This window comes from Narcine bancroftii, chromosome 5, assembly GCF_036971445.1.
Source record: "Narcine bancroftii isolate sNarBan1 chromosome 5, sNarBan1.hap1, whole genome shotgun sequence".
Taxonomy (NCBI): Eukaryota; Metazoa; Chordata; class Chondrichthyes; order Torpediniformes; family Narcinidae; genus Narcine; species Narcine bancroftii.
Window position 1 is genome coordinate 11,522,284 of NC_091473.1, and position 13,220 is coordinate 11,535,503.

Consider the following 13,220-nt stretch of genomic DNA (forward strand, 5'->3'; position numbering starts at 1 on the left):
AAAAAAAAAAACTTACCCTGATGTCTCCACTAAACTTCCATTCCTTAGCTTTGTACTCATGTACTCTGGTGTTTACTGATCCTGCCCTGGGAAACAGGTGCGGGCTGTCCACCCTACCTTTGCTTCTCATAATTTTGTAGACCTCTATCAAGTCTCCTCTCATCCTTCTGCGCTCCAAAGAGAAAAGTCTTTGTTCACCTTTTTTCATAAAATTTGTTTTCCAATCCAGGCAACATCCTGGTAAATCTCCTCTGCGCCATCTCCATGGCTTCCACATCTTTCCTATAATGAGGTGACTAGCACTAAGTGTAGTCTTAGCAGAACTTTGTAGAGTTGTTACATGATTCCTCGACTCCTGAACTCAATCTTTGGAGAGACAAAGAATGAGAGGGGACTTAATAGATGTATTAAAGATTATGAGGGGCTTAGACAGGCTGGACAGCCAGCACTTTTTTCCTGGGCTGACAATAGCAAATACCAGGGGACCAAGTGAATGAAGTTCAGGGAGATGTCAGAGGTATTTTTTCCGTCAGGGAGTGGGGAGACCTGGGAATATATTGCCAGGGATGGTGGTGGAGTCTGGTACAACAGGGACAAAAGACTCTATGACAGGCATATGGATGTAAGGAGTATAGAGGGTTCTGGGTGTGAGGTGGGGAAGGATTAAATTGTTGCGGAGTAGGTTTCTCTAGACCAACATCATGGGCTGTACATTCACATATATGTACATTACACATCCCATTCTCACCACTGATCCCCGTGGGTCGCCACAGGTCAGACTTCAATCAGAGAATTATCTCTCCACCACCACATTCAATCCATCACCAAGTAATTTTGAATCCAATTTGCCAGCTCATTTTGTGTCTTAAACTTCTGCACCAGTCTGCCCTGAGTGACCTTCTAAAATGCCTTACTTCAGTTGTAGAAAGTCTATACCCTGTTGATGGGCAATCAAGTGACTCCACGAGGCAGTAGGTTGGAGTCAAAGGGCTTTTATTAGCTTAGACGTTAGCTGGGGCTCAGAGTGTATCTGGCCTGAATCCGAGAAGGAAGTGATCTGGGGTCAAGGTCTTGGGTCAGGACCTTTATTAGGGAATCTCCTGGGAGGGGTCAGAGGGAAGGAAGGGGCAGTCCAGACCAGTACATACAGTTATTACAATGATACCATCACACCTGTCTTCATTAATCTTTTCAGTTACTTCCTCAAACAACTCATTAAAATTAATGAGTGAAATATGAAACTCTGCAGACACTGTGATTGTAGTAAAAACACAAAAATGCTGGAGGAACTGACCCCCATTCAATTCTCCATCCCATTCCCTTGCTGACATGTCTGCCCGTGGTCTCATGCACATCCAGACTGGGACCACTTGCAAATTAGAGGAATAACACTGTATCTTCCCACTGGGCACTTCCCAATCAGATGGCATTAATAACAACTTCTCTGGCTTTCATTAACCCACTTCCCTTCTTCCCCCAGCTCTGTCTCTCTCCCTTTTCCCTGTCTCCTTTTGCACAGACATGATCAATTCTCACCTCATCCCCTTATCATATCTAAATAACCCCTTTTGTTGGTCTGGATTCCTCCCCCAGCCAGCACTGTCTGAATTCTGAGACTTTCTGAGATTGCCTGCTTCTGGTTCATTCTGCTTATTCCTTGAAGAAGGGCTCAGGCCTGAAACATCGGCAAACTATCTTTGTCTCCTCCTATGGACACTGAAAGAGTGGCTGAGTTCCTCCAGAATTTCTGTATTTTTGCTGGAGGAACTCAGCAGACCTCACAGTGTTGATAGGAGGTAAATATATAAAGTTTCAGGGCTAAGCCTTTTTCAGGTTATGAACAAAAAGCAGGGAGATTCCTGAATAAAAAGGCTGGGGAGGAGGGTAGAAAGGGCAGGGGGAGGAGCTCAGGGTGACAGACAAAAGGCCATATTGGACATGGGTAGGAGGTCGGGGAAGTGGGGAGGCCCTGTGAATGCAGAGCTGGAAAAGGGCTCAGCCCTGAAATATTGGTCACATATCTCTTTACCTCCAAAAATGCTGCATGACCTCCAGCATTTTTGTGTTTTACATTCAAATTAGTGATGGGGGATTTTGCTGCTATATCTTTCATTAGGAAAGCCTGACCGCCAGGGCTGGTGCTACCTCGAGGAGAACTAGCAGCAGCCAAGGGTGCAGTTCTCAGAGGGGCGCAGTCAGGATGGCCAGACATCCGGTGGGTAGGGGCCAAATGTGAAAAAGTGTACTTAGTTTATTCGTCCCGGGGTCTGTTGTCTGGGCACAGCCATATTTATTCTTGTGCATATACATGAGTGCCGGCTGGCACATGCATGATGGATTTGAGCAACTCTGGAGCATCAGGCATGGGCCAATTCGGAGCAAATTGGCAACTATTCACCAAGGGGCCAAGCAAATACAGTGCAAAAAAGATGCTGGAGTGGAAGTGCAGGGTGTCACAATATGTCCCACAACGTCAGGCACGCACATTTGGCAGAATTTGTTGGAAGCGACCCTTGATGGGGAAGGGACGTGAATGAAAGACACGTGTACTGAAATCTAATTCCAAAAGAAACCCCGGCCTCTTACTATTAATAAGGACACATTCATTTGGACTGCAGTTTTCCGTTGGTGAGTTGGGTGCTTCGTTTGATAATATGTGGGTGAATTTGTTCTGTTCTGTAACTGTAGCAGATTGACATAAAAAATAAGGTGGCAGGAATCACATGATGGAGTAGTGGCCAGTAGGGGAACTCCAGCCCTCTCCAGAAAAGTAAAAAAAAGATAGAGAAAAAACAAAGGCACAAACATAAAAACCATAACAAAGTGAAAGTAAAAGTGTGGAGAAAATGGCAGCGAAAAAAGAAAAACCAAAAACAACGGGAAGAAAAGAAGAAGGAAGGACGTCGGAGGAGGAAGGTGAAGGCCTTACCGGTACGAGGAGGCCCACCGTGGAGAGAGAAGCCTGCTCCCTGAGGTCAGTGGAAGTCCCAAACTCGGGACTACAAAAATGGCTCACGGAGCCAAACAAAAGTGCGCAACCGCGCATGTGCGAATCCTCGCGCATGCGCAACGCACAAGACGAAAATAACACTGTCGGGAGGGGGGACCAGCTGAGGAGTAGATCTCCACAGCTGAAACAGACAACTACAACACAACAACAAGACTCTCAACAGGAAAACATAGAAAATAATGAGAACAAGAAGGAAGAGAATAAAAATATGAAATCAAAGAAACAACAGATGACCAACCCAGAGGAAGAAGTCCAACACCAAGACACTTCTAATAAAAATAAGAAGACCAAAAATACCCAACAAAATAAAACAAACAACCCAACAAGAAAACCAGAAGAGACAGAGGTAAAGGACACAGATCCTGGAGTGGACTCAGAAGAAGAGGAGGAAGAACACAGAGAAATGGAAGATGAAGGGAAGGGCAAGTACATGGATATATATATTTTTTTAAAATATATGGAAACAGTAAAAGAATGGCAGTCACAAGAATTCAGTGAAATAAAAAGAAGAATAAAAAGTACAGAAGAAAACGTGAATAGATTAGAGATGATCATGACAGATATAGGAAAAAGAGTAGACAAGGAGGAAGAACGAGAAACAGCCATAGAAATGGAAGTAGATGACTTAAAAAAAGAAACTAGAAGAATATGATAAAAAAGTTAAAGAGACAGGAGCTGTTAGCTCAGAAGATAGATATAATGGAAAATTATAACAGAAGAAATAATATAAAGATAGTGGGCCTTAAGGAAAATGAAGAAGGCAAAAATATGAAAGAATTTATAAAAGAATCGATCCCCAGGGTCCTAGGAAGACCAGAATTACAGGAAGAAATGGAAATAGAAAGGGCACACAGAACATTAGCCCCTAAACCACAACCACAACAAAAACCAAGATCCATTCTAGTAAAATTCCTAAGATATACAACAAGAGAAAATATATTGGAGAAGGCAATGAAAAAAATAAGAGAAGACAAAAAAACCACTGGAATACAAGGGTCAAAATTTTTTTTTCTATCCAGATATAAGTTTTGAAACCCTGAAGAAAAGGAAGGAGTTCAATGCAGCAAAAACAACCCAATGGAAAAAAGGTTATAAATTTATGTTAAAATACCCAGCGGTACTTAAAATAATTATTCCGGGGCAGCAAAGCAAACTATTCTCAGATCCGGAAGAAGCACAAAAATTGGAAGAACAACTACAAAACAGACAGAGAGATGAAGAGATGTAACAAGAACGAAAATGACAACAAACTATATGTATGTGTGTATGTAGGTATATACATATATATATATATATATATGTGTGTGTGTGTATGTATATATAAAATATAGAGTATAGGTAAGAACTAAGAAGGGAAAGAAAGGGAAGAAAGGAAGTAAGGAGGGAATTAAGAGAGTGACCTTTGTTATATATGAAGATTAAAATCTTTTCTGGGGGGGCTGGGTGGGGAAGAATTACAGTCACTGCAAAATCAGTTGACGCTTGCGAGCGGATTCGCAAATCCAAATGGAGAGGGGAGATGTGGTTGCCTGACAAGGGACAAAGGGCAACTCAGAAAGGGGAGGGACTATTGGGGTTAAAGGAATTTTAGATATGAGAATAGTGGAAATATTTTATGTTTTAGAAATGTTGTCTTATAATGTGTTCAAAAAAAGAAAGGAGAAATGGATAAGAAGGGAAGGTGGTGATGAGGAAATGGAAAGGAAAGATAAACAAAGTATGAAATGACTATGTTGAACTATATGACTTTAAATGTTTTTTTTAATTTTTTATTTTTCACACCATAAATCACAATAGCCATGATATACACTTTTTCTTTTTCACACATTTAGTGACTTTTTCTCCCCCCCCCTCCCTCCTCCCAAGCCACCCCCCATCCCCCCCCCCCCCCTCTCCTCCATTTTAGGTATACAATCTAGGTTGCATTAATTCAGTCAGACAATGTTGTCATTCAACAAAAATACACCAGAAATTCTACTGAGTCCATTCTTTTCTTTTCTTCTCCTTCCATCAACTTAGGTAATGTTTGTTCCCGGTAGGTTTTCGCTATTGTATTTAATGTAAGGCTCCCATACTTGTTCGAATATTTCAATATTATTTCTTAAACTATATGTTATTTTTTCTAATGGAATACATTTATTCATTTCTATATACCATAGTTGTATTTTCAAATTATCTTCCAATTTCCAGGTTGACATAATACATTTTTTTGCTACGGGCTAGGGCTATCTTAACAAATCTTTTTTGTGCATCTTCCAAGTCGATTCCAAATTCTTTATTTTTTATGTTACTTAGGAGAAAGATCTCTGGATTTTTGGTATATTGTTTTCTGTTATTTTATTTAATATCTGATTGAGATCATCCCAAAATTTTTCTACTCTCTCACATGTCCAGATTGCATGAATTGTTGTTCCCCTTTCTTTTTTACATCGAAAACATCTATCAGATACTGTTGGGTCCCATTTATTTAACTTTTGCGGTGTAATGTATAGTCTGTGTAACCACTTATATTGTATCATACGCAGCCTCGTATTTATTGTATTTCTCATCGTTCCAGAACATAATTTCTCCCATGTTTCCTTTTTTATCTTTATATTTAAATCTTGTTCCCACTTTTGTTTAGTTTTACCATTTGTTTCCTCATTCTCCTTTTCTTGCAGTTTAATATACATATTTGTTATAAATCTTTTGATTATCATTGTATCTGTAATCACATATTCAAAGTTACTTCCCTCTGGCAAACTCAAACTGCTTCCTAATTTATCCTTCAAGTAGGATCTCAATTGGTAATATGCCAGTGCTGTATCTTGAGTTATATTGTATTTATCTTTCATTTGTTCAAAGGATAAGAATCTACTTCCTGAAAAACAATTTTCTATTCTTTTAATCCCTTTTTTTCCCCATTTTCTAAAGGAAAGGTTGTCTATTGTAAAAGGGAGTAGCTTATTTTGCGTCAATATTAGTTTTGGTATTTGATAATTTGTTTTATTTCTTTCTACATGAATCTTCTTCCATATATTGAGGAGATGGTGTAATACTGGAGAAGTTCTATGTTGTACCAATTTTTCGTCCCATTTATATAATATGTGTTCAGGTATCTTTTCCCCTATTTTATCTAATTCTAGTCTCGTCCAGTCTGGTTTTTCCCTTGTTTGATAAAAATCTGATAGGTACCTTAATTGTGCGGCTCTATAATAATTTTTGAAGTTTGGCAATTGTAAGCCTCCTTGTTTATACCATTCTGTTAATTTATCTAGTGCTATCCTCGGTTTCCCCCCTCTCCATAAAAATCTCCTTATTATTTTCTTTAACTCTTTGAAGAATTTTTCTGTCAGTTGTATTGGCAATGCCTGAAATAAGTATAGTATCCTTGGAAAAATGTTCATTTTAATACAGTTTATCCTTCCTATCAGTGTTAGTGGTAGCTCTTTCCAATGCTCTAAATCGTCCTGTAATTTTTTCATTAGTGGATTGTAATTGAGTTTATATAATTGGCCTAGATTTTTGTTTATTTGCACACCTAGGTATCTTATTGCCTGCATTTGCCATCTGAATGGGGATTCCTCCTTAAATTTTGAGAAATCCGCGTTATTCATAGGCATTGCTTCACTTTTATTTACGTTTATCTTGTATCCCGACACTTCTCCATATTCCTTCAATTTCTTATATAGTTCTTTTATTGATAGTTCTGGTTCTGTTAAGTACACTATCACATCATCCGCAAATAGACTGATTTTATATTCCTTGTCTTTTATTTTTATTCCTTTTATATTATTATCTATTCTTATCGATTCTGCTAGTGGTTCTATAGCTAGCGCAAACAATAATGGTGATAGTGGGCATCCCTGCCGCGTTGACCTGCTTAAGTTAAATTGCTTTGATACATGTCCATTTACTGTCACTTTCGCTAACGGTCCCTTATATAATGCTTTAATCCAATTAATATACTTCTCCGGTAAACTGAATTTTTGCAATACTTTGAACAAGTAATTCCATTCTACTCTGTCGAAGGCCTTTTCTGCGTCTAAAGCAACTGCTACTGCCGGTGCTTTATTTCCTTCTACTGCATGAATTAAGTTAATAAATTTACAAATATTGTCTGTTGTGCGTCTTTTTTTGATAAATCCAGTTTTGTCTAAATTTACCATTTTCGGTACCTGTTCTGCTAATCTGTTTGCTAATAGTTTAGCTATTATCTTATAATCTGTGTTTAGCAGAGATATTGGTCTATATGACGCTGGTGAGAGTGGATCTTTCCCTTGTTTTAGTATCACTGTAATTATTGCTGTTTTACATGAATCTGGTAAGTTTTGTGTCTCATCAATCTGGTTGATTACATCCAGGAGGGGCGGTATTATTAGATCTTTAAATGTTTTGTAGAATTCTATTGGGAGTCCATCCTCTCCTCGTGTATGACTTTAAATGTTAATGGAATACATAACAAAATCAAAAGGAAGAAACTGTTAAATTTACTGAAAAAAGAAAAAATTGATATAGCATTCGTACAAGAAACACATCTAACTGAAGTGGAACACAAGAAATAAAGAGAGATTGGATAGGACATGTAACAGCAGCATCATATAATTCAAAAGCCAGAGGAGTAGCTATATTAATCAATAAAAATGTACCAATCAAAATAGAAGAGGAAATAATAGATCCAGCAGGGAGATATGTAATGATAAAATGTCAGATATATTCAGAATTTTGGAATTTACTCAATGTAAAGACTAATGAAGAAGATCAAAAATTTATGCAAGATATCTTTTTGAAGATAGCAGGTACGCAAGGGGATTTTAACCTTAATTTGGACTCAAACATGGATAAAACTGGAAAAAAAACTTACAGAAAGAACAAAGTAACCAAATTTATAATTAAATCGATGCAAGAAATGCAACTTTTGGATATATGGAGGAAACAACACCCAAAGGAAAAGGAATATTCATATTATTCGGGTAGACATAAAACATACTCAAGGATAGACCTATTCCTGTTATCAGCCCACATTCAAGGGAGAGTTAGGAATACGGAATATAAAGCTAGACTATTATCGGACCACTCACCCCTGTTATTGGCAATAGAGCTAGAGGACATCCCACCAAGAATGTATAGATGGAGATTAAACTCCATGCTACTTAAAAGACAGGATTTTAGAGAATTCATTGAACGACAAATTAAAATGTACTTTGAAATAAATACGGAATCAGTGAAAGATAAGTTTATACTATGGGACGCAATGAAAGCGTTCATCAGAGGGCAAATAATAAGTTATGTAACTAAGATGAAGAAGGACTACAATTGGGAAACACAACAGTTGGAAAGGGAAATAGGAAATATAGAAAAAGAATTAGCAATAAAGAAAGATACAACTAAAAGAAGAGAATTGGCAGATAAAAAAATAAAATATGAAACACTACAAACATATAAGGTGGAGAAGAACATAATGAAGACAAAACATAAATATTATGAGCTAGGAGAAAAAACGCACAAACTTCTAGCGTGGCAGCTTAAGACAGAACAAACTAAAAGAATGGTATTGGCATTAAGGAAAAAGGACAAACAAATTACATATAATCCAACAGAGATCAATGAAAACTTCAGAGAATTCTACGAGCAACTATATCAAACTGAAAATGAATGGAAAGAAGACAAAATAGATGAATTTCTAACTAAAATTGAACTACCGATATTACAAACAGAGGAGCAAAATAAATTAATAAAACCATTTGAAATAGAAGAATTACAGGAGATATTAAAAAAGCTACCGAACAATAAAACACCAGGAGAGGATGGATTCCCAATAGAATTCTATAAAACATTTAAAGACTTATTAATTCCTCCCCTCCTGGAAGTAATCAACCAGACTGATAAAACACAAAGCATACCAGATTCATGCAAAACAGCAATAATTACAGTAATACCAAAGACAGGGAAAGATCAACTTGCACCAGCGTCATATAGACCAATATCTCTACTTAACACAGATTATAAGATAATAGCTAAACTATTAGCAAACAGATTGGCCGACTGTGCACCAAAAATAGTAAATCTAGACCAAACTGGATTTATTAAAAAAAGATGAACAACAGACAATATCTGTAAATTTATTAACTTAATTCATGCAGTAGAAGGAAATAAAACTCCAACAGTAGCGGTTGCTTTAGACGCAGAGAAGGCCTTTGACAGAGTAGAATGGAATTATTTATTCAAAGTACTACAAAAATTCAGCCTACCAGAGAAATATATTAATTGGATTAAAGCATTATATAAGGGGCCATTGGCAAAAGTGACAGTAAATGGATATATATCAAAACAATTTAACTTAAGCAGATCAGCAAGACAGGGATGTCCACTATCTCCCTCACTGTTCGCGTTAGCTATAGAACCACTAGCAGAACTGATAAGAACAGAAAATAAAATAAGAGGGATAAAAATAAAAGAGAAGGAATATAAAATCAGCCTATTTGCAGATGACGTTATAATATACTTAACAGAACCAGAAATATTAATAAAAGAATTACATAGGAAATTGAAGGAATATGGAGAAGTATCGGGGTACAAGATCAACGCAAACAAAAGTGAAGCAATGCCAATGAATAATGCGAATTTCACAAAGTTTAAGAAAGAATCACCATTCAGATGGCAAACGCAAGCAATGCGATACCTAGGTATACAAATAAATAAAAACCTCGGCTATCTATATAAACTCAATTACCATCCATTAATAAAAAAATTATAAGATGACTTAGAGCATTGGAAAGACTTACCACTAACACTGATAGGAAGGATAAACTGTATTAAAATGAATATTTTCCAAAGGATACAATACCTATTTCAGTCATTACCAATACACCTAACAGAGAAATTCTTCAAGGAGTTAAAGAAAATAATAAGGAAATTCTTATGGAAAGGGGGGAAACCGAGGATAGCACTAGATAAATTAACAGAATGGTACAAACAAGGAGGCTTACAACTACCAAACTTTATTATTATAGAGCCGCACAATTAAGATACCTATCAGATTTTTATCAAACAAGGGAAAAACCAGATTGGACTAGATTAGAACTAGATAAAATAGGGGAGAAGATACCTGAACATATACTATATAAATGGGATGAAAAATTGGTGCAACGTAGGAATTCACCGGTATTGCATCATCTGCTTAACATTTGGAAGAAGATTCATGTAGAAAGGAATAAAACAAGTTACCCACTACCAAAACTAATATTGATGCAAAATCAGCTAATCCCTATCACAATAGATAACCTTTCCTTTAGAGAATGGGAGAGAAAAGGGATCAAAAGAATAGAAAATTGTTTTTCGGGAAATAAATTATTATCCCTTGAACAAATGAAGGATAAATGTAATATAACTCACGATACAATGTTTGCATACTACCAACTGAAAATCTACTTGAAGGACAAATTGGGAAACAGTCTGAAGTTACCAGAAGGAAGCAATTTTGAATATGTGATTACAGACACAATGATAATTTAAAAATTTGTAACAAACATGTACATCAAACTTCAAGAAAAGGAGAACAAGGAAACAAATGGTAAACCTAAACAAAAATGGGAACAAGATCTAAACATAAAGATAAAGAATGAAACATGGGAAAAGCTATGCTCTGGAACTAAGAGAAATACAATAAACACGAGGTTACGCATGATACAATATAACTGGATAAACAGGCTATACATCACACCTCAAAAGTTAAATAAATGGGACCCAACAGTATCAGACAGATGTTTTCACTGTAAAAAGGAAACGGGGACAACAATTCATGCAATTTGGACATGGGAGAAAGTGGAAAAATTTTGGGAAGATCTAAACCAGATATTAAATAAAATCACAAAAAGCAATATACCAAAAAACCCAGAGATCTTCCTCCTAAGTAATATAAGAAACAAAGAATTTGGACTTGATTTGGGTGGAGCACAAAAAATATTTGTTATGATAGCCCTAGCTGTAGCAAAAGAATGTATTATGTCAGCCTGGAAATTAGAAGATAACTTGAGAATACAACAATGGTATATAGAAATGAATAAATGTATTCCATTAGAAAAAATAACATATAATTTAAGAAATAAATTACAATATTCAAACAAATATGGGAGCCATACATGAAACACAATAGAGAAATCCTACCATGGACTTCCACCACCTAAAATGACAGGAGAAGATAACGAAAAGAACTGACTCAGTAAAATTTCTTGTTTATTTTTATTAAGTGACAACATTGTTTAACGGGTTTAATGTATCTTATAGATTGAACCAAATAAATGGGGAAGGGGGTGAGGGAGGGAGGGAAGGGAGAGAAAACATTATATATTTAAGAAGAAAAATGTCTGTATGTATCTTGGTCAATATGGTTTATAGAGTGTAAAATAAAAAATTTAAAAAAAAAAAGGTGGCGATTGTTGAGGTACTCAGTTTCTGGTCCTGTTTTACAGTGAATTGTTTTAACCCAAATCTGAAGCAGTGGTTCAACATCTGACTTCCAACACTTTCTCCCAATTCTTTTGAATTTTACATGGGCTATGTACTATAGTGGAAATTCTATGCTCAAATTTAAACATTTGCAAGTATTAACCAAAAGATAAACAGAAACTGCATAATACAAAGCAAAATTGAATCTTCATCGATATCTGCATCAGTGTCACAAAAATAAAATCAGTCAATGTCACGAGCAGGAAGAATCATGCTCAAACTGAAAATTCTTTTGACGATTGTTTGAATACTTTGATTATTCTGAAAAGGGACTTATTTCACTTTGGAGAAAATTGATGCAGTAGAAATGAGTTTTTCCCCCTACAGGCAAACATTCTACATGCATCAGAACCAAATAGTGAGTGGTGTAGTCTGTGCACTACCGTGAAGTGTGGAAGGAACAGCACACACAAGGAGTTGAAGACTAATTTATTGCAGTGGCAGCTCTGCTTATATTTTCTCCCCACTGCTGACATCAGGAGTAATGTCACAGCAGTGCTGGCCTCGGATTAGTTGGCATTCCCTCCATTGCCCATTGTTGCCCAGATGGTCACCTGGGATGAAGGTCATTGGCCCCTGTGGGGCCATCTTGTGTACCAGGTTGTGTCCTGGTTAGCAGGACACTGCACGACCCTCCCCCAGAACCAGTGATTGGAGTGCAGTTTGCCGCTTTCAGAGGCCTACCTCTGTGATGTGGGGGCTGAGTGGAGACCAGTTGGTTAATGTTCACATGTGCTGGTTTAACACAGTCAATGGTGAAAGTCACTTCCTTACCGCCAACATCCAGCACACGTGCTGACCCGTTGCGTCTGACTACTTTATACAGCCCCTCAAACGGCCATTACAAAGGTGATCAGTGAGCTCCCCTCCAAACAAAAACATACTCACAGGTCTCTTTAGGAATGTAGGCTTTGGCCTGGCCATGCAGCGGAGGCTGTGGAGGGGCGAGAGTACCCAATCTTTCCCTCAGTCAATAGGCCATCGGGTCCTCTAGGTCAGTGGTGGCAAGAGCTTCCCCGGTATCACCAACAGCACACCAGCTGCTGAGGCGTTGAAGTCTTCTTTTGGTGTGGAGCAGATCTCAGAAGGACCCAGGGTAGCTCATCTGCCCAGTTAAGCCCCTTGAGCTGAGCCACTCCACTAACCTGTTGGCCTGAGGGTGGTAAGCCTGGTATGGTGCAACTGGATTCCCAGCAAATTAGCCAGCACCACCCAGAGCCCCAAAGTGAAGTGTATCAGAGGTCATAAGCTCTGGGATTCTGAATCTTGACACCCAGGTATATTCAGTGCCCTGGAGCAGGTCTCGGTGGTTGTGTCGACTAGCATGTCCGCCTCTGGCCACCTCATTGAGGGGTCAATCATGGTGAGGAGATATATCGCTTCGCGGGAGACCAGTAGTGGCCCTATAATATCAATATGGACGTGGCTGAACCTACATCATTACTGGCTGAAAAGTCTGGAAGGGGGCATGTTGATGTGTGTCTGCACTTTGTACGTCTGGCACAGTATGCAGGTCTTGGCCCACTGACTGACCTGTTTCCGGAGGCCATGCCAGATTAACCTACTGGCCACCATTTTATCAGAAGACCTAATGGCTGGGTGTCCAGGTTGTGCACCACGTTGAAGACATGCCATATCCATGCTGCTGGCACAATGGGGTGGGGTTTGCTGGTGATGTTGCAGAGGAGTGTCTGGTTACCAGGGCCGATGGTGATAACCTCCA

At 38.0% G+C, this 13,220-nt stretch overlaps 1 pseudogene; it reads left to right on the forward strand.

Annotated features, from left to right (window-relative positions):
* LOC138763116 (zinc finger protein 229-like) overlaps positions 1 to 13,220 on the forward strand; it is a 93,301-nt pseudogene that overhangs the window by 15,356 nt on the left and 64,725 nt on the right.